Genomic DNA, 17,069 nt, shown 5'->3' with positions numbered 1-17,069 from the left:
CATAGACCTACAGTCAGCAACAGGCATAGACCTACAGTCAGCAACAGGCATAGACCTACACTCAGCAACAGGCATACACGTACAGTCTGCGACAGGCATACACGTACACTCTGCGACAGGTATAGACGTATATTCTGCAACAGGCATAGACCTACACTCAGTAACAGGCATAGACCTACACTCAGCAACAGGCATAGACGTACACTCTGCGACAGGTATAGACGTACACTCTGCGACAGGTATAGACGTACACTCTGCGACAGGTATAGACGTACACTCTGCGACAGGCATAGACGTACACTCTGCGACAGGCATAGACGTACACTCTGCGAAAGGCATAGACCTACACTCTGCGACAGGCATAGATGTATAGTCTGCGACAGGCATAGACCTACATTCTGCGACAGGCATAGACGTACACTATGTGACAGGCATATACGTACACTCTGCAACAGGCATAGACCTACACTCAGTAACAGGCATAGACCTACACTCAGACTCAGCAACAGGCATAGACGTACATTCTGCGACAGGCATAGACGTACACTCTGCAACAGGCATAGACCTACACTCAGCAACAGGCATACACGTACACTCTGTGACAGGCATACACGTACACTCTGCGACAGGTATAGACGTACAGTCTGCGACAGGTATAGACGTACATTCTGTGACAGGCATAGACCAACACTCAGTAACAGGCATAGACCTACACTCAGCAACAGGATAGACGTACACTCTGTGAAAGGTATAGACGTACATTCTGCAACAGGCATAGACCTACACTCAGTAACTGGCATAGACCTACACTCAGCAAAAGGCATACACGTACGCTCTGCGACAGGCATACACGTACACTCTGCGACAGGCATAGACGTACACTCTGCGACAGGTATAGACGTAAACTCTGCGACAGGTATAGACGTACATTCTGCAACTGGCATAGACCTACACTCAGTAACAGGCATAGACCTACACTCAGCAACAGGCATACACGTACGCTCTGCGACAGGCATACACGTACACTCTGCGACAGGCATAGACGTACACTCTGCGATAGGTATAGACGTAAACTCTGCGACAGGTATAGACGTACATTCTGCAACTGGCATAGACCTACACTCAGTAACAGGCATAGACCTACACTCAGCAACAGGTATAGACGTACACTCTGTGAAAGGTATAGACGTACATTCTGCAACAGGCATAGACCTACACTCAGTAACTGGCATAGACCTACACTCAGCAACAGGCATACACGTACACTCTGCGACAGGCATAGACGTACACTTTGCAACAGGCATAGACGTACATTCTGCGACAGGCATAGCAACAGGCATACACGTACACTCTGCGACAGGCATACACGTACACACTGCGACAGGCATAGACGTACACTCTGCGACAGGCATAGACCTACACTCTGCGACAGGAATAGACGTAAACTCTGCGACAGGTATAGTCGTACACTCTGCGACAGGCATAGACGTACATTCTGCAACATGCATAGACCTACACTCAGTAACAGGCATAGACCTACACTCAGCGACAGGCATATACGTACACTCTGCGACAGGCATAGACGTACATTCTGTGACAGGCATAGACGTACACTCAGCAACAGGCATAGACCTACACTCAGCAACAGGCATAGACGTACACTCTGCGACAGGCATAGACGTACATTCTGCAACAGGCATAGACCTACACTCAGCAACAGGCATAGACGTACACTCTGCGACAGGCATAGACGTACATTCTGTGACAGGCATAGACGTACACTCTGCGACAGGCATAGACCTACACTCAGCAACAGGCATAGACGTACATTCTGTGACAGGCATAGACGTACACTCTGCAACAGTCATAGACCTACACTCAGCAACAGGCATAGACCTACACTCAGCAACAGGCATAGACGTACATTCTGTGACAGGCATAGACGTACACTCTGCAACAGGCATAGACCTACACTCAGCAACAGGCATAGACGTACACTCTGCGACAGGCATAGACGTACACTCTGCGACAGGCATAGACCTACACTCAGTAACAGGCATAGACCTACACTCAGCAACAGGCATACACGTACACTCTGCGACAGGCATACACGTACACACTGCGACAGGCATAGACGTACACTCTGTGACAGGCATAGACCTACACTCTGCGACAGGCATAGACCTACACTCTGCGACAGGCATAGACGTACACTCTGCGACAGGCATAGACGTACACTCTGCGACAGGCATAGACGTACAGTCTGCGACAGGCATAGATGTATACTCGGCAACAGGCATGGACCTACATTCTGCGACAGGCATAGACGTACACTGTGCGACAGGCATAGACATACACTCTGCGACAGGTATAGACATAAACTCTGCGACAGGTATAGACGTACACTCTGCGACAGGTATAGACGTACACTCTGCGACAGGCATAGACGTACCCTCTGCAACAGGCATAGACCTACACTCTGCGACAGGCATAGACGTACACTCTGCGACAGGCATAGACGTACACTCTGCGACAGGCATAGACCTACACTCTGCGACAGGCATAGACCTACACTCTGCGACAGGCATAGACGTACACTCTGCGACAGGCATAGACGTACACTCTGCGACAGGCATAGACGTACACTCTGCGACAGGCATAGACGTACATTCTGCGACAGGCATAGATGTATACTCGGCAACAAGCATAGACCTACACTCTGCGACAGACATAGATGTATACTCTGCGACAGGCATAGACATACATTCTGCGACAGGCATAGACATACACTCTGCAACAGGCATAGATGTAAACTCTGCAAACGGCATAGACCTACACTCTGCGACAGGCATAGACGTACACTCTGTGACAGGTATAGACGTACACTCTGCAACAGGCGTAGATCTACACTCAGTAACAGGCATAGACCTACATTCTGCAACAGGCATAGACGTACACTCTGCGACAGGCATAGACGTACACTCTGCGACAGGCATAGACCTACATTCTGCAACAGGCATAGACCTACACTCTGCCACAGGCATAGACCTACACTCTGCGACAGGCATAGACGTACACTCTGCGACAGGCATAGACCTACACTCTGCGACAGGCATAGACGTACACTCTGCAACAGGCATAATCCTACACTCAGTAACAGGCATAGACCTACTCTCAGCAACAGGTATAGACGTACACTCTGCAACAGGCATAGACGTACACTCTGCGACAGGCATAGACCTACACTCTGCGACAGGCGTAGACCTACACTCAGTAACAGGCATAGACCTACACTCAGCAACAGGCATAGACGTACACTCTGCGACAGGCATAGATGTACACTCTGCGACAGGCATAGACGTACACTCTGCAACAGGCATAGACCTACACTCAGTAACAGGCATAGACCTACACTCAGCAACAAGCATAGACGTACACTCTGCGACAGGTATAGACGTAAACTCTGCGACAGGTATAGACGTACACTCTGCGACAGGCATAGACATACACTCTGCGACAGGGATAGACTTACACTCTGCGACAGGCATAGACATACACTCTGCGACAGGTATAGACGTAAACTCTGCGACAGGTATAGACGTACACTCTGCGACAGGCATAGACATACACTCTGCGACAGGGATAGACTTACACTCTGCGACAGGCATAGACGTACCCTCTGCGACAGGCATAGACGTACACTCTGCGACAGGCATAGACCTACACTCTGCGACAGGCATAGACATACACTCTGCGACAGGTATAGACGTAAACTCTGCGACAGGCATAGACGTACACTCTGCGACAGGCATAGACGTACAGTCTGCGACAGGCATAGATGTATACTCGGCAACAAGCATAGACCTACACTCTGCGACAGACATAGATGTATACTCTGCGACAGGCATAGACATACATTCTGCGACAGACATAGACCTACACTCTGCGACAGGCTTAGATGTATACTCTGCGACAGGCATAGACCAACATTCTGCGACAGGCATAGACGTACACTCTGTGACAGGCATATACGTACACTCTGCGACAGACATAGACGTTCATTCTGCGACAGACATAGACGTATACTCTGAAACAGGCATAGACCTACACTCAGTAACAGGCATAGACCTACACTCAGCAACAGGCATAGACCTACACTCAGCAACAGGCATAGACCTACACTCAGCAACAGGCATAGACGTACACTCTGCGACAGGCATAGACGTACACTCTGCGACAGGCATAGACGTACACTCTGCGACAGGCATAGACGTACACTCTGCGACAGGCATAGACGTACACTCTGCGACAGGCATAGACGTACACTCTGCGACAGGCATAGACGTACACTCTGCGACAGGCATAGACGTACAGTCTGCGACAGGCATAGATGTATACTCGGCAACAAGCATAGACCTACACTCTGCGACAGACATAGATGTATACTCTGCGACAGGCATAGACATACATTCTGCGACAGGCATAGACCTACACTCTGCGACAGGCATAGATGTATACTCTGCGACAGGCATAGACCAACATTCTGCGACAGGCATAGACGTACACTCTGTGACAGGCATATACGTACACTCTGCGACAGACATAGACGTTCATTCTGCGACAGGCATAGACGTATACTCTGAAACAGGCATAGACCTACACTCAGTAACAGGCATAGACCTACACTCAGCAACAGGCATACACGTACACTCTGCGACAGGCATACACGTACACACTGCGACAGGCATAGACGTACACTCTGTGACAGGCATAGACCTACACTCTGCGACAGGCATAGACCTAAACTCTGCGACAGGCATAGACCTAAACTCTGCGACAGGCATAGACCTACACTCTGCGACAGGCATAGACCTACACTCTGCGACAGGCATAGACGTACACTCTGCGACAGGCATAGACGTACACTCTGCGACAGGCATAGACGTACAGTCTGCGACAGGCATAGATATATACTCAGCAACAGGCATGGACCTACATTCTGCGACAGGCATAGACGTACACTGTGCGACAGGCATAGACATACACTCTGCGACAGGTATAGACGTAAACTCTGCGGCAGGTATAGACGTACACTCTGCGACAGGGATAGACTTACACTCTGCGACAGGCATAGACGTACCCTCTGCGACAGGCATAGACCTACACTCTGCGACAGGCATAGACCTACACTCTGCGACAGGCATAGACCTACACTCTGCGACAGGCATAGACGTACACTCTGCGACAGGCATAGACGTACACTCTGCGACAGGCATAGACGTACACTCTGCGACAGGCATAGACGTACACTCTGCGACAGGCATAGACGTACACTCTGCGACAGGCATAGACGTACACTCTGCGACAGGCATAGACGTACAGTCTGCGACAGGCATAGATGTATACTCGGCAACAAGCATAGACCTACACTCTGCGACAGACATAGATGTATACTCTGCGACAGGCATAGACATACATTCTGCGACAGGCATAGACCTACACTCTGCGACAGGCTTAGATGTATACTCTGCGACAGGCATAGACCAACATTCTGCGACAGGCATAGACGTACACTCTGTGACAGGCATATACGTACACTCTGCGACAGACATAGACGTTCATTCTGCGACAGGCATAGACGTATACTCTGAAACAGGCATAGACCTACACTCAGTAACAGGCATAGACCTACACTCAGTAACAGGCATAGACATACACTCTGCAACAGGCATAGATGTAAACTCTGCAAACGGCATAGACCTACACTCTGCGACAGGCATAGACGTACACTCTGTGACAGGTATAGACGTACACTCTGCAACAGGCGTAGATCTACACTCAGTAACAGGCATAGACCTACATTCTGCAACAGGCATAGACGTACAGTCTGCGACAGGCATAGACGTACACTCTGCGATAGGCATAGACCTACACTCTGCAACAGGCATAGACCTACACTCTGCGACAGGCATAGACCTACACTCTGCGACAGGCATAGACGTACAGTCTGCGACAGGCATAGACCTACACTCTGCGACAGGCATAGACGTACACTCTGCGACAGGCATAGACGTACACTCTGCGACAGGCATAATCCTACACTCAGTAACAGGCATAGACCTACTCTCAGCAACAGGTATAGACGTACACTCTGCGACAGGCAAAGACGTACACTCTGCGACAGGCATAGACCTACACTCTGCGACAGGCGTAGACCTACACTCTGCGACAGGCATAGACGTACACTCAGTAACAGGCATAGACCTACACTCAGCAACAGGCAACAGGCATAGACGTACACTCTGCGACAGGCATAGACGTACACTCTGCGACAGGCATAGACGTACACTCTGCAACAGGGATAGATTTACTCTCTGCGACAGGCATAGACGTACCCTCTGCGACAGGCATAGACGTACACTCTGCGACAGGCATAGACGTACACTCTGCAACAGGTATAGACGTACACTCTGCGACAGGGATAGATTTACTCTCTGCGACAGGCATAGACGTACCCTCTGCGACAGGCATAGACGTACACTCTGCGACAGGCATAGACGTACACTCTGCGACAGGGATAGATTTACTCTCTGCGACAGGCATAGACGTACCCTCTGCGACAGGCATAGACGTACACTCTGCGACAGGCATAGACCTACACTCTGCGACAGGCATAGACATACACTCTGCGACAGGTATAGACGTAAACTCTGCGACAGGCATAGACATACACTCTGCGACAGGTATAGATGTAAACTCTGCGACAGGTATAGACGTACACTCTGCGACAGGGATAGACTTACACTCTGCGACAGGCATAGACCTACACTCTGCGACAGGCATAGACGTACACTCTGCGACAGGCATAGACGTACACTCTGCAACAGGCATAATCCTACACTCAGTAACAGGCATAGACCTACTCTCAGCAACAGGTATAGACGTACACTCTGCGACAGGCATAGACGTACACTCTGCGACAGGCGTAGACCTACACTCTGCGACAGGCGTAGACCTACACTCTGCGACAGGCATAGACGTACACTCTGCAACAGGCATAGACCTACACTCAGTAACAGGCATAGACCTACAGTCAGCAACAGGCAACAGGCATAGACGTACACTCTGCGACAGGCATAGACGTACACTCTGCGACAGGCATAGACGTACACTCTGCAACAGGCATAGACCTACACTCAGTAACAGGCATAGACCTACACTCAGCAACAGGCATAGACCTACACTCAGCAACAGGCATAGACCTACACTCAGCAACAGGCATAGACGTACACTCTGCGACAGGCATAGACGTACACTCTGCGACAGGCATAGACGTACACTCTGCGACAGGCATAGACGTACACTCTGCGACAGGCATAGACGTACACTCTGCGACAGGCATAGACGTACACTCTGCGACAGGCATAGACGTACACTCTGCGACAGGCATAGACGTACACTCTGCGACAGGCATAGACGTACAGTCTGCGACAGGCATAGATGTATACTCGGCAACAAGCATAGACCTACACTCTGCGACAGACATAGATGTATACTCTGCGACAGGCATAGACATACATTCTGCGACAGGCATAGACCTACACTCTGCGACAGGCATAGATGTATACTCTGCGACAGGCATAGACCAACATTCTGCGACAGGCATAGACGTACACTCTGTGACAGGCATATACGTACACTCTGCGACAGACATAGACGTTCATTCTGCGACAGGCATAGACCTACACTCTGCGACAGGCATAGATGTATACTCTGCGACAGGCATAGACCAACATTCTGCGACAGGCATAGACGTACACTCTGTGACAGGCATATACGTACACTCTGCGACAGACATAGACGTTCATTCTGCGACAGGCATAGACGTATACTCTGAAACAGGCATAGACCTACACTCAGTAACAGGCATAGACCTACACTCAGCAACAGGCATACACGTACACTCTGCGACAGGCATACACGTACACACTGCGACAGGCATAGACGTACACTCTGTGACAGGCATAGACCTACACTCTGCGACAGGCATAGACCTAAACTCTGCGACAGGCATAGACCTAAACTCTGCGACAGGCATAGACCTACACTCTGCGACAGGCATAGACCTACACTCTGCGACAGGCATAGACCTACACTCTGCGACAGGCATAGACGTACACTCTGCGACAGGCATAGACGTACAGTCTGCGACAGGCATAGATGTATACTCGGCAACAGGCATGGACCTACATTCTGCGACAGGCATAGACGTACACTGTGCGACAGGCATAGACATACACTCTGCGACAGGTATAGACGTAAACTCTGCGACAGGTATAGACGTACACTCTGCGACAGGGATAGACTTACACTCTGCGACAGGCATAGACGTACCCTCTGCGACAGGCATAGACCTACACTCTGCGACAGGCATAGACGTACACTCTGCGACAGGCATAGACCTACACTCTGCGACAGGCATAGACCTACACTCTGCGACAGGCATAGACGTACACTCTGCGACAGGCATAGACGTACACTCTGCGACAGGCATAGACGTACACTCTGCGACAGGCATAGACGTACACTCTGCGACAGGCATAGACGTCCACTCTGCGACAGGCATAGACGTCCACTCTGCGACAGGCATAGACGTACAGTCTGCGACAGGCATAGATGTATACTCGGCAACAAGCATAGACCTACACTCTGCGACAGACATAGATGTATACTCTGCGACAGGCATAGACATACATTCTGCGACAGGCATAGACCTACACTCTGCGACAGGCTTAGATGTATACTCTGCGACAGGCATAGACCAACATTCTGCGACAGGCATAGACGTACATTCTGTGACAGGCATATACGTACACTCTGCGACAGACATAGACGTTCATTCTGCGACAGGCATAGACGTATACTCTGAAACAGGCATAGACCTACACTCAGTAACAGGCATAGACCTACACTCAGTAACAGGCATAGACATACACTCTGCAACAGGCATAGATGTAAACTCTGCAAACGGCATAGACCTACACTCTGCGACAGGCATAGACGTACACTCTGTGACAGGTATAGACGTACACTCTGCAACAGGCGTAGATCTACACTCAGTAACAGGCATAGACCTACATTCTGCAACAGGCATAGACGTACACTCTGCGACAGGCATAGACGTACACTCTGCGATAGGCATAGACCTACACTCTGCAACAGGCATAGACCTACACTCTGCGACAGGCATAGACCTACACTCTGCGACAGGCATAGACGTACAGTCTGCGACAGGCATAGACCTACACTCTGCGACAGGCATAGACGTACACTCTGCGACAGGCATAGACGTACACTCTGCGACAGGCATAATCCTACACTCAGTAACAGGCATAGACCTACTCTCAGCAACAGGTATAGACGTACACTCTGCGACAGGCAAAGACGTACACTCTGCGACAGGCATAGACCTACACTCTGCGACAGGCGTAGACCTACACTCTGCGACAGGCATAGACGTACACTCTGCAACAGGCATAGACCTACACTCAGTAACAGGCATAGACCTACACTCAGCAACAGGCAACAGGCATAGACGTACACTCTGCGACAGGCATAGACGTACACTCTGCGACAGGCATAGACGTACACTCTGCAACAGGGATAGATTTACTCTCTGCGACAGGCATAGACGTACCCTCTGCGACAGGCATAGACGTACACTCTGCGACAGGCATAGACGTACACTCTGCAACAGGTATAGACGTACACTCTGCGACAGGGATAGATTTACTCTCTGCGACAGGCATAGACGTACCCTCTGCGACAGGCATAGACGTACACTCTGCGACAGGCATAGACGTACACTCTGCAACAGGTATAGACGTACACTCTTCGACAGGGATAGATTTACTCTCTGCGACAGGCATAGACGTACCCTCTGCGACAGGCATAGACATACACTCTGCGACAGGTATAGACGTAAACTCTGCGACAGGCATAGACATACACTCTGCGACAGGTATAGATGTAAACTCTGGGACAGGTATAGACGTACACTCTGCGACAGGGATAGACTTACACTCTGCGACAGGCATAGACCTACACTCTGCGACAGGCATAGACGTACACTCTGCGACAGGCATAGACGTACACTTTGCAACAGGCATAATCCTACACTCAGTAACAGGCATAGACCTACTCTCAGCAACAGGTATAGACGTACACTCTGCGACAGGCATAGACGTACACTCTGCGACAGGCGTAGACCTACACTCTGCGACAGGCGTAGACCCACACTCTGCGACAGGCATAGACGTACACTCTGCAACAGGCATAGACCTACACTCAGTAACAGGCATAGACCTACAGTCAGCAACAGGCATAGACGTACACTCTGCGACAGGCATAGACGTACACTCTGCGACAGGCATAGACGTACACTCTGCAACAGGCATAGACGTACACTCTGCAACAGGCATAGACCTACACTCAGTAACAGGCATAGACCTACACTCAGCAACAGGCATAGACCTACACTCAGCAACAGGCATAGACCTACACTCAGCAACAGGCATAGACGTACACTCTGCGACAGGCATAGACGTACACTCTGCGACAGGCATAGACGTACACTCTGCGACAGGCATAGACGTACACTCTGCGACAGGCATAGACGTACACTCTGCGACAGGCATAGACGTACACTCTGCGACAGGCATAGACGTACACTCTGCGACAGGCATAGTCTGCGACAGGCATAGATGTATACTCGGCAACAAGCATAGACCTACACTCTGCGACAGACATAGATGTATACTCTGCGACAGGCATAGACATACATTCTGCGACAGGCATAGACCTACACTCTGCGACAGGCATAGATGTATACTCTGCGACAGGCATAGACCAACATTCTGCGACAGGCATAGACGTACACTCTGTGACAGGCATACACGTACACTCTGCGACAGACATAGACGTTCATTCTGCGACAGGCATAGACGTATACTCTGAAACAGGCATAGACCTACACTCAGTAACAGGCATAGACCTACACTCAGCAACAGGCATACACGTACACTCTGCGACAGGCATACACGTACACACTGCGACAGGCATAGACGTACACTCTGTGACAGGCATAGACCTACACTCTGCGACAGGCATAGACCTAAACTCTGCGACAGGCATAGACCTAAACTCTGCGACAGGCATAGACCTACACTCTGCGACAGGCATAGACCTACACTCTGCGACAGGCATAGACGTACACTCTGCGACAGGCATAGACGTACACTCTGCGACAGGCATAGACGTACACTCTGCGACAGGCATAGACGTACAGTCTGCGACAGGCATAGATGTATACTCGGCAACAGGCATGGACCTACATTCTGCGACAGGCATAGACGTACACTGTGCGACAGGCATAGACATACACTCTGCGACAGGTATAGACGTAAACTCTGCGACAGGTATAGACGTACACTCTGCGACAGGGATAGACTTACACTCTGCGACAGGCATAGACGTACCCTCTGCGACAGGCATAGACCTACACTCTGCGACAGGCATAGACGTACACTCTGCGACAGGCATAGACCTACACTCTGCGACAGGCATAGACCTACACTCTGCGACAGGCATAGACGTACACTCTGCGACAGGCATAGACGTACACTCTGCGACAGGCATAGACGTACACTCTGCGACAGGCATAGACGTACACTCTGCGACAGGCATAGACGTACACTCTGCGACAGGCATAGACGTACACTCTGCGACAGGCATAGACGTACAGTCTGCGACAGGCATAGACATACATTCTGCGACAGGCATAGACCTACACTCTGCGACAGGCTTAGATGTATACTCTGCGACAGGCATAGACCAACATTCTGCGACAGGCATAGACGTACACTCTGTGACAGGCATATACGTACACTCTGCGACAGACATAGACGTTCATTCTGCGACAGGCATAGACGTATACTCTGAAACAGGCATAGACCTACACTCAGTAACAGGCATAGACCTACACTCAGTAACAGGCATAGACATACACTCTGCAACAGGCATAGATGTAAACTCTGCAAACGGCATAGACCTACACTCTGCGACAGGCATAGACGTACACTCTGTGACAGGTATAGACGTACACTCTGCAACAGGCGTAGATCTACACTCAGTAACAGGCATAGACCTACATTCTGCAACAGGCATAGACGTACACTCTGCGACAGGCATAGACGTACACTCTGCGATAGGCATAGACCTACACTCTGCAACAGGCATAGACCTACACTCTGCGACAGGCATAGACCTACACTCTGCGACAGGCATAGACGTACAGTCTGCGACAGGCATAGACCTACACTCTGCGACAGGCATAGACGTACACTCTGCGACAGGCATAGACGTACACTCTGCGACAGGCATAATCCTACACTCAGTAACAGGCATAGACCTACTCTCAGCAACAGGTATAGACGTACACTCTGCGACAGGCATACACGTACACACTGCGACAGGCATAGACGTACACTCTGCGACAGGCATAGACGTACACTCTGCGACAGGCATAATCCTACACTCAGTAACAGGCATAGACCTACTCTCAGCAACAGGTATAGACGTACACTCTGCGACAGGCAAAGACGTACACTCTGCGACAGGCATAGACCTACACTCTGCGACAGGCGTAGACCTACACTCTGCGACAGGCATAGACGTACACTCTGCAACAGGCATAGACCTACACTCAGTAACAGGCATAGACCTACACTCAGCAACAGGCAACAGGCATAGACGTACACTCTGCGACAGGCATAGACGTACACTCTGCGACAGGCATAGACGTACACTCTGCAACAGGGATAGATTTACTCTCTGCGACAGGCATAGACGTACCCTCTGCGACAGGCATAGACGTACACTCTGCGACAGGCATAGACGTACACTCTGCAACAGGTATAGACGTACACTCTGCGACAGGGATAGATTTACTCTCTGCGACAGGCATAGACGTACCCTCTGCGACAGGCATAGACGTACACTCTGCGACAGGCATAGACGTACACTCTGCGACAGGGATAGATTTACTCTCTGCGACAGGCATAGACGTACCCTCTGCGACAGGCATAGACGTACACTCTGCGACAGGCATAGACCTACACTCTGCGACAGGCATAGACATACACTCTGCGACAGGTATAGACGTAAACTCTGCGACAGGCATAGACATACACTCTGCGACAGGTATAGATGTAAACTCTGCGACAGGTATAGACGTACACTCTGCGACAGGGATAGACTTACACTCTGCGACAGGCATAGACCTACACTCTGCGACAGGCATAGACGTACACTCTGCGACAGGCATAGACGTACACTCTGCAACAGGCATAATCCTACACTCAGTAACAGGCATAGACCTACTCTCAGCAACAGGTATAGACGTACACTCTGCGACAGGCATAGACGTACACTCTGCGACAGGCGTAGACCTACACTCTGCGACAGGCGTAGACCTACACTCTGCGACAGGCATAGACGTACACTCTGCAACAGGCATAGACCTACACTCAGTAACAGGCATAGACCTACAGTCAGCAACAGGCAACAGGCATAGACGTACACTCTGCGACAGGCATAGACGTACACTCTGCGACAGGCATAGACGTACACTCTGCAACAGGCATAGACCTACACTCAGTAACAGGCATAGACCTACACTCAGCAACAGGCATAGACCTACACTCAGCAACAGGCATAGACCTACACTCAGCAACAGGCATAAACGTACACTCTGCGACAGGCATAGACGTACACTCTGCGACAGGCATAGACGTACACTCTGCGACAGGCATAGACGTACACTCTGCGACAGGCATAGACGTACACTCTGCGACAGGCATAGACGTACACTCTGCGACAGGCATAGACGTACACTCTGCGACAGGCATAGACGTACACTCTGCGACAGGCATAGACGTACACTCTGCGACAGGCATAGACGTACAGTCTGCGACAGGCATAGATGTATACTCGGCAACAAGCATAGACGTACACTCTGCGACAGGCATAGACCTACACTCAGTAACAGGCATAGACGTACACTCAGCAACAGGCATAGACGTACACTCTGCGACAGGTATAGACGTAAACTCTGCGACAGGTATAGACGTACACTCTGCGACAGGGATAGACTTACACTCTGCGACAGGCATAGACGTACCCTCTGCGACAGGCATAGACCTACACTCTGCGACAGGCATAGACGTACACTCTGCGACAGGCATAGACCTACACTCTGCGACAGGCATAGACCTACACTCTGCGACAGGCATAGACGTACACTCTGCGACAGGCATAGACGTACACTCTGCGACAGGCATAGACGTACACTCTGCGACAGGCATAGACGTACACTCTGCGACAGGCATAGACGTACACTCTGCGACAGGCATAGACGTACACTCTGCGACAGGCATAGACGTACAGTCTGCGACAGGCATAGACATACATTCTGCGACAGGCATAGACCTACACTCTGCGACAGGCTTAGATGTATACTCTGCGACAGGCATAGACCAACATTCTGCGACAGGCATAGACGTACACTCTGTGACAGGCATATACGTACACTCTGCGACAGACATAGACGTTCATTCTGCGACAGGCATAGACGTATACTCTGAAACAGGCATAGACCTACACTCAGTAACAGGCATAGACCTACACTCAGTAACAGGCATAGACATACACTCTGCAACAGGCATAGATGTAAACTCTGCAAACGGCATAGACCTACACTCTGCGACAGGCATAGACGTACACTCTGTGACAGGTATAGACGTACACTCTGCAACAGGCGTAGATCTACACTCAGTAACAGGCATAGACCTACATTCTGCAACAGGCATAGACGTACACTCTGCGACAGGCATAGACGTACACTCTGCGATAGGCATAGACCTACACTCTGCAACAGGCATAGACCTACACTCTGCGACAGGCATAGACCTACACTCTGCGACAGGCATAGACGTACAGTCTGCGACAGGCATAGACCTACACTCTGCGACAGGCATAGACGTACACTCTGCGACAGGCATAGACGTACACTCTGCGACAGGCATAATCCTACACTCAGTAACAGGCATAGACCTACTCTCAGCAACAGGTATAGACGTACACTCTGCGACAGGCAAAGACGTACACTCTGCGACAGGCATAGACCTACACTCTGCGACAGGCGTAGACCTACACTCTGCGACAGGCATAGACGTACACTCTGCAACAGGCATAGACCTACACTCAGTAACAGGCATAGACCTACACTCAGCAACAGGCAACAGGCATAGACGTACACTCTGCGACAGGCATAGACGTACACTCTGCGACAGGCATAGACGTACACTCTGCAACAGGGATAGATTTACTCTCTGCGACAGGCATAGACGTACCCTCTGCGACAGGCATAGACGTACACTCTGCGACAGGCATAGACGTACACTCTGCAACAGGTATAGACGTACACTCTGCGACAGGGATAGATTTACTCTCTGCGACAGGCATAGACGTACCCTCTGCGACAGGCATAGACGTACACTCTGTGACAGGCATAGACGTACACTCTGCGACAGGTATAGACGTACACTCTGCGACAGGGATAGATTTACTCTCTGCGACAGGCATAGACGTACCCTCTGCGACAGGCATAGACGTACACTCTGCGACAGGCATAGACCTACACTCTGCGACAGGCATAGACATACACTCTGCGACAGGTATAGACGTAAACTCTGCGACAGGCATAGACATACACTCTGCGACAGGTATAGATGTAAACTCTGCGACAGGTATAGACGTACACTCTGCGACAGGGATAGACTTACACTCTGCGACAGGCATAGACCTACACTCTGCGACAGGCATAGACGTACACTCTGCGACAGGCATAGACGTACACTCTGCAACAGGCATAATCCTACACTCAGTAACAGGCATAGACCTACTCTCAGCAACAGGTATAGACGTACACTCTGCGACAGGCGTAGACCTACACTCTGCGACAGGCGTAGACCTACACTCTGAGACAGGCATAGACGTACACTCTGCAACAGGCATAGACCTACACTCAGTAACAGGCATAGACCTACAGTCAGCAACAGGCAACAGGCATAGACGTACACTCTGCGACAGGCATAGACGTACACTCTGCGACAGGCATAGACGTACACTCTGCAACAGGCATAGACCTACACTCAGTAACAGGCATAGACCTACACTCAGCAACAGGCATAGACGTACACTCTGCGACAGGCATAGACCTACACTCTGCGACAGGCATAGACATACACTCTGCGACAGGTATAGACGTAAACTCTGCGACAGGTATAGACGTACACTCTGCGACAGGGATAGACTTACACTCTGCGACAGGCATAGACCTACACTCTGCGACAGGCATAGACGTACACTCTGCAACAGGCATAATCCTACACTCAGTAACAGGCATAGACCTACAGTCAGCAACAGGCAACAGGCATAGACGTACACTCTGCGACAGGCATAGACGTACACTCTGCGACAGGCATAGACGTACACTCTGCAACAGGCATAGACCTACACTCAGTAAAAGGCATAGACCTACACTCAGCAACAGGCATAGACGTACACTCTGCGACAGGCATAGACCTACACTCTGCGACAGGCATAGACATACACTCTGCGACAGGTATAGACGTAAACTCTGCGACAGGTATAGACGTACACTCTGCGACAGGTATAGACGTACACTCTGCGACAGGCATAGACGTACACTCTGCGACAGGCATAGACGTACACTCTGCGACAGGCATAATCCTACACTCAGTAACAGGCATAGACCTACACTCTGCGACAGGCATAGACGTACACTCTGCGACAGGCATAGACCTACACTCTGCGACAGGCATAGACCTACACTCTGCGACAGGCATAGACGTACACTCTGCAACAGGCATAATCCTACACTCAGTAACAGGCATAGACCTACTCTCAGCAACAGGTATAGACGTACA

Source organism: Dendrobates tinctorius, unplaced genomic scaffold (genome assembly GCF_039654945.1).
Source record: "Dendrobates tinctorius isolate UK_male_01 unplaced genomic scaffold, ASM3965494v1 ptg000071l, whole genome shotgun sequence".
In the NCBI taxonomy this organism is placed as follows: domain Eukaryota; kingdom Metazoa; phylum Chordata; class Amphibia; order Anura; family Dendrobatidae; genus Dendrobates; species Dendrobates tinctorius.
Note: the sequence above shows the minus strand (reverse complement) of the source record.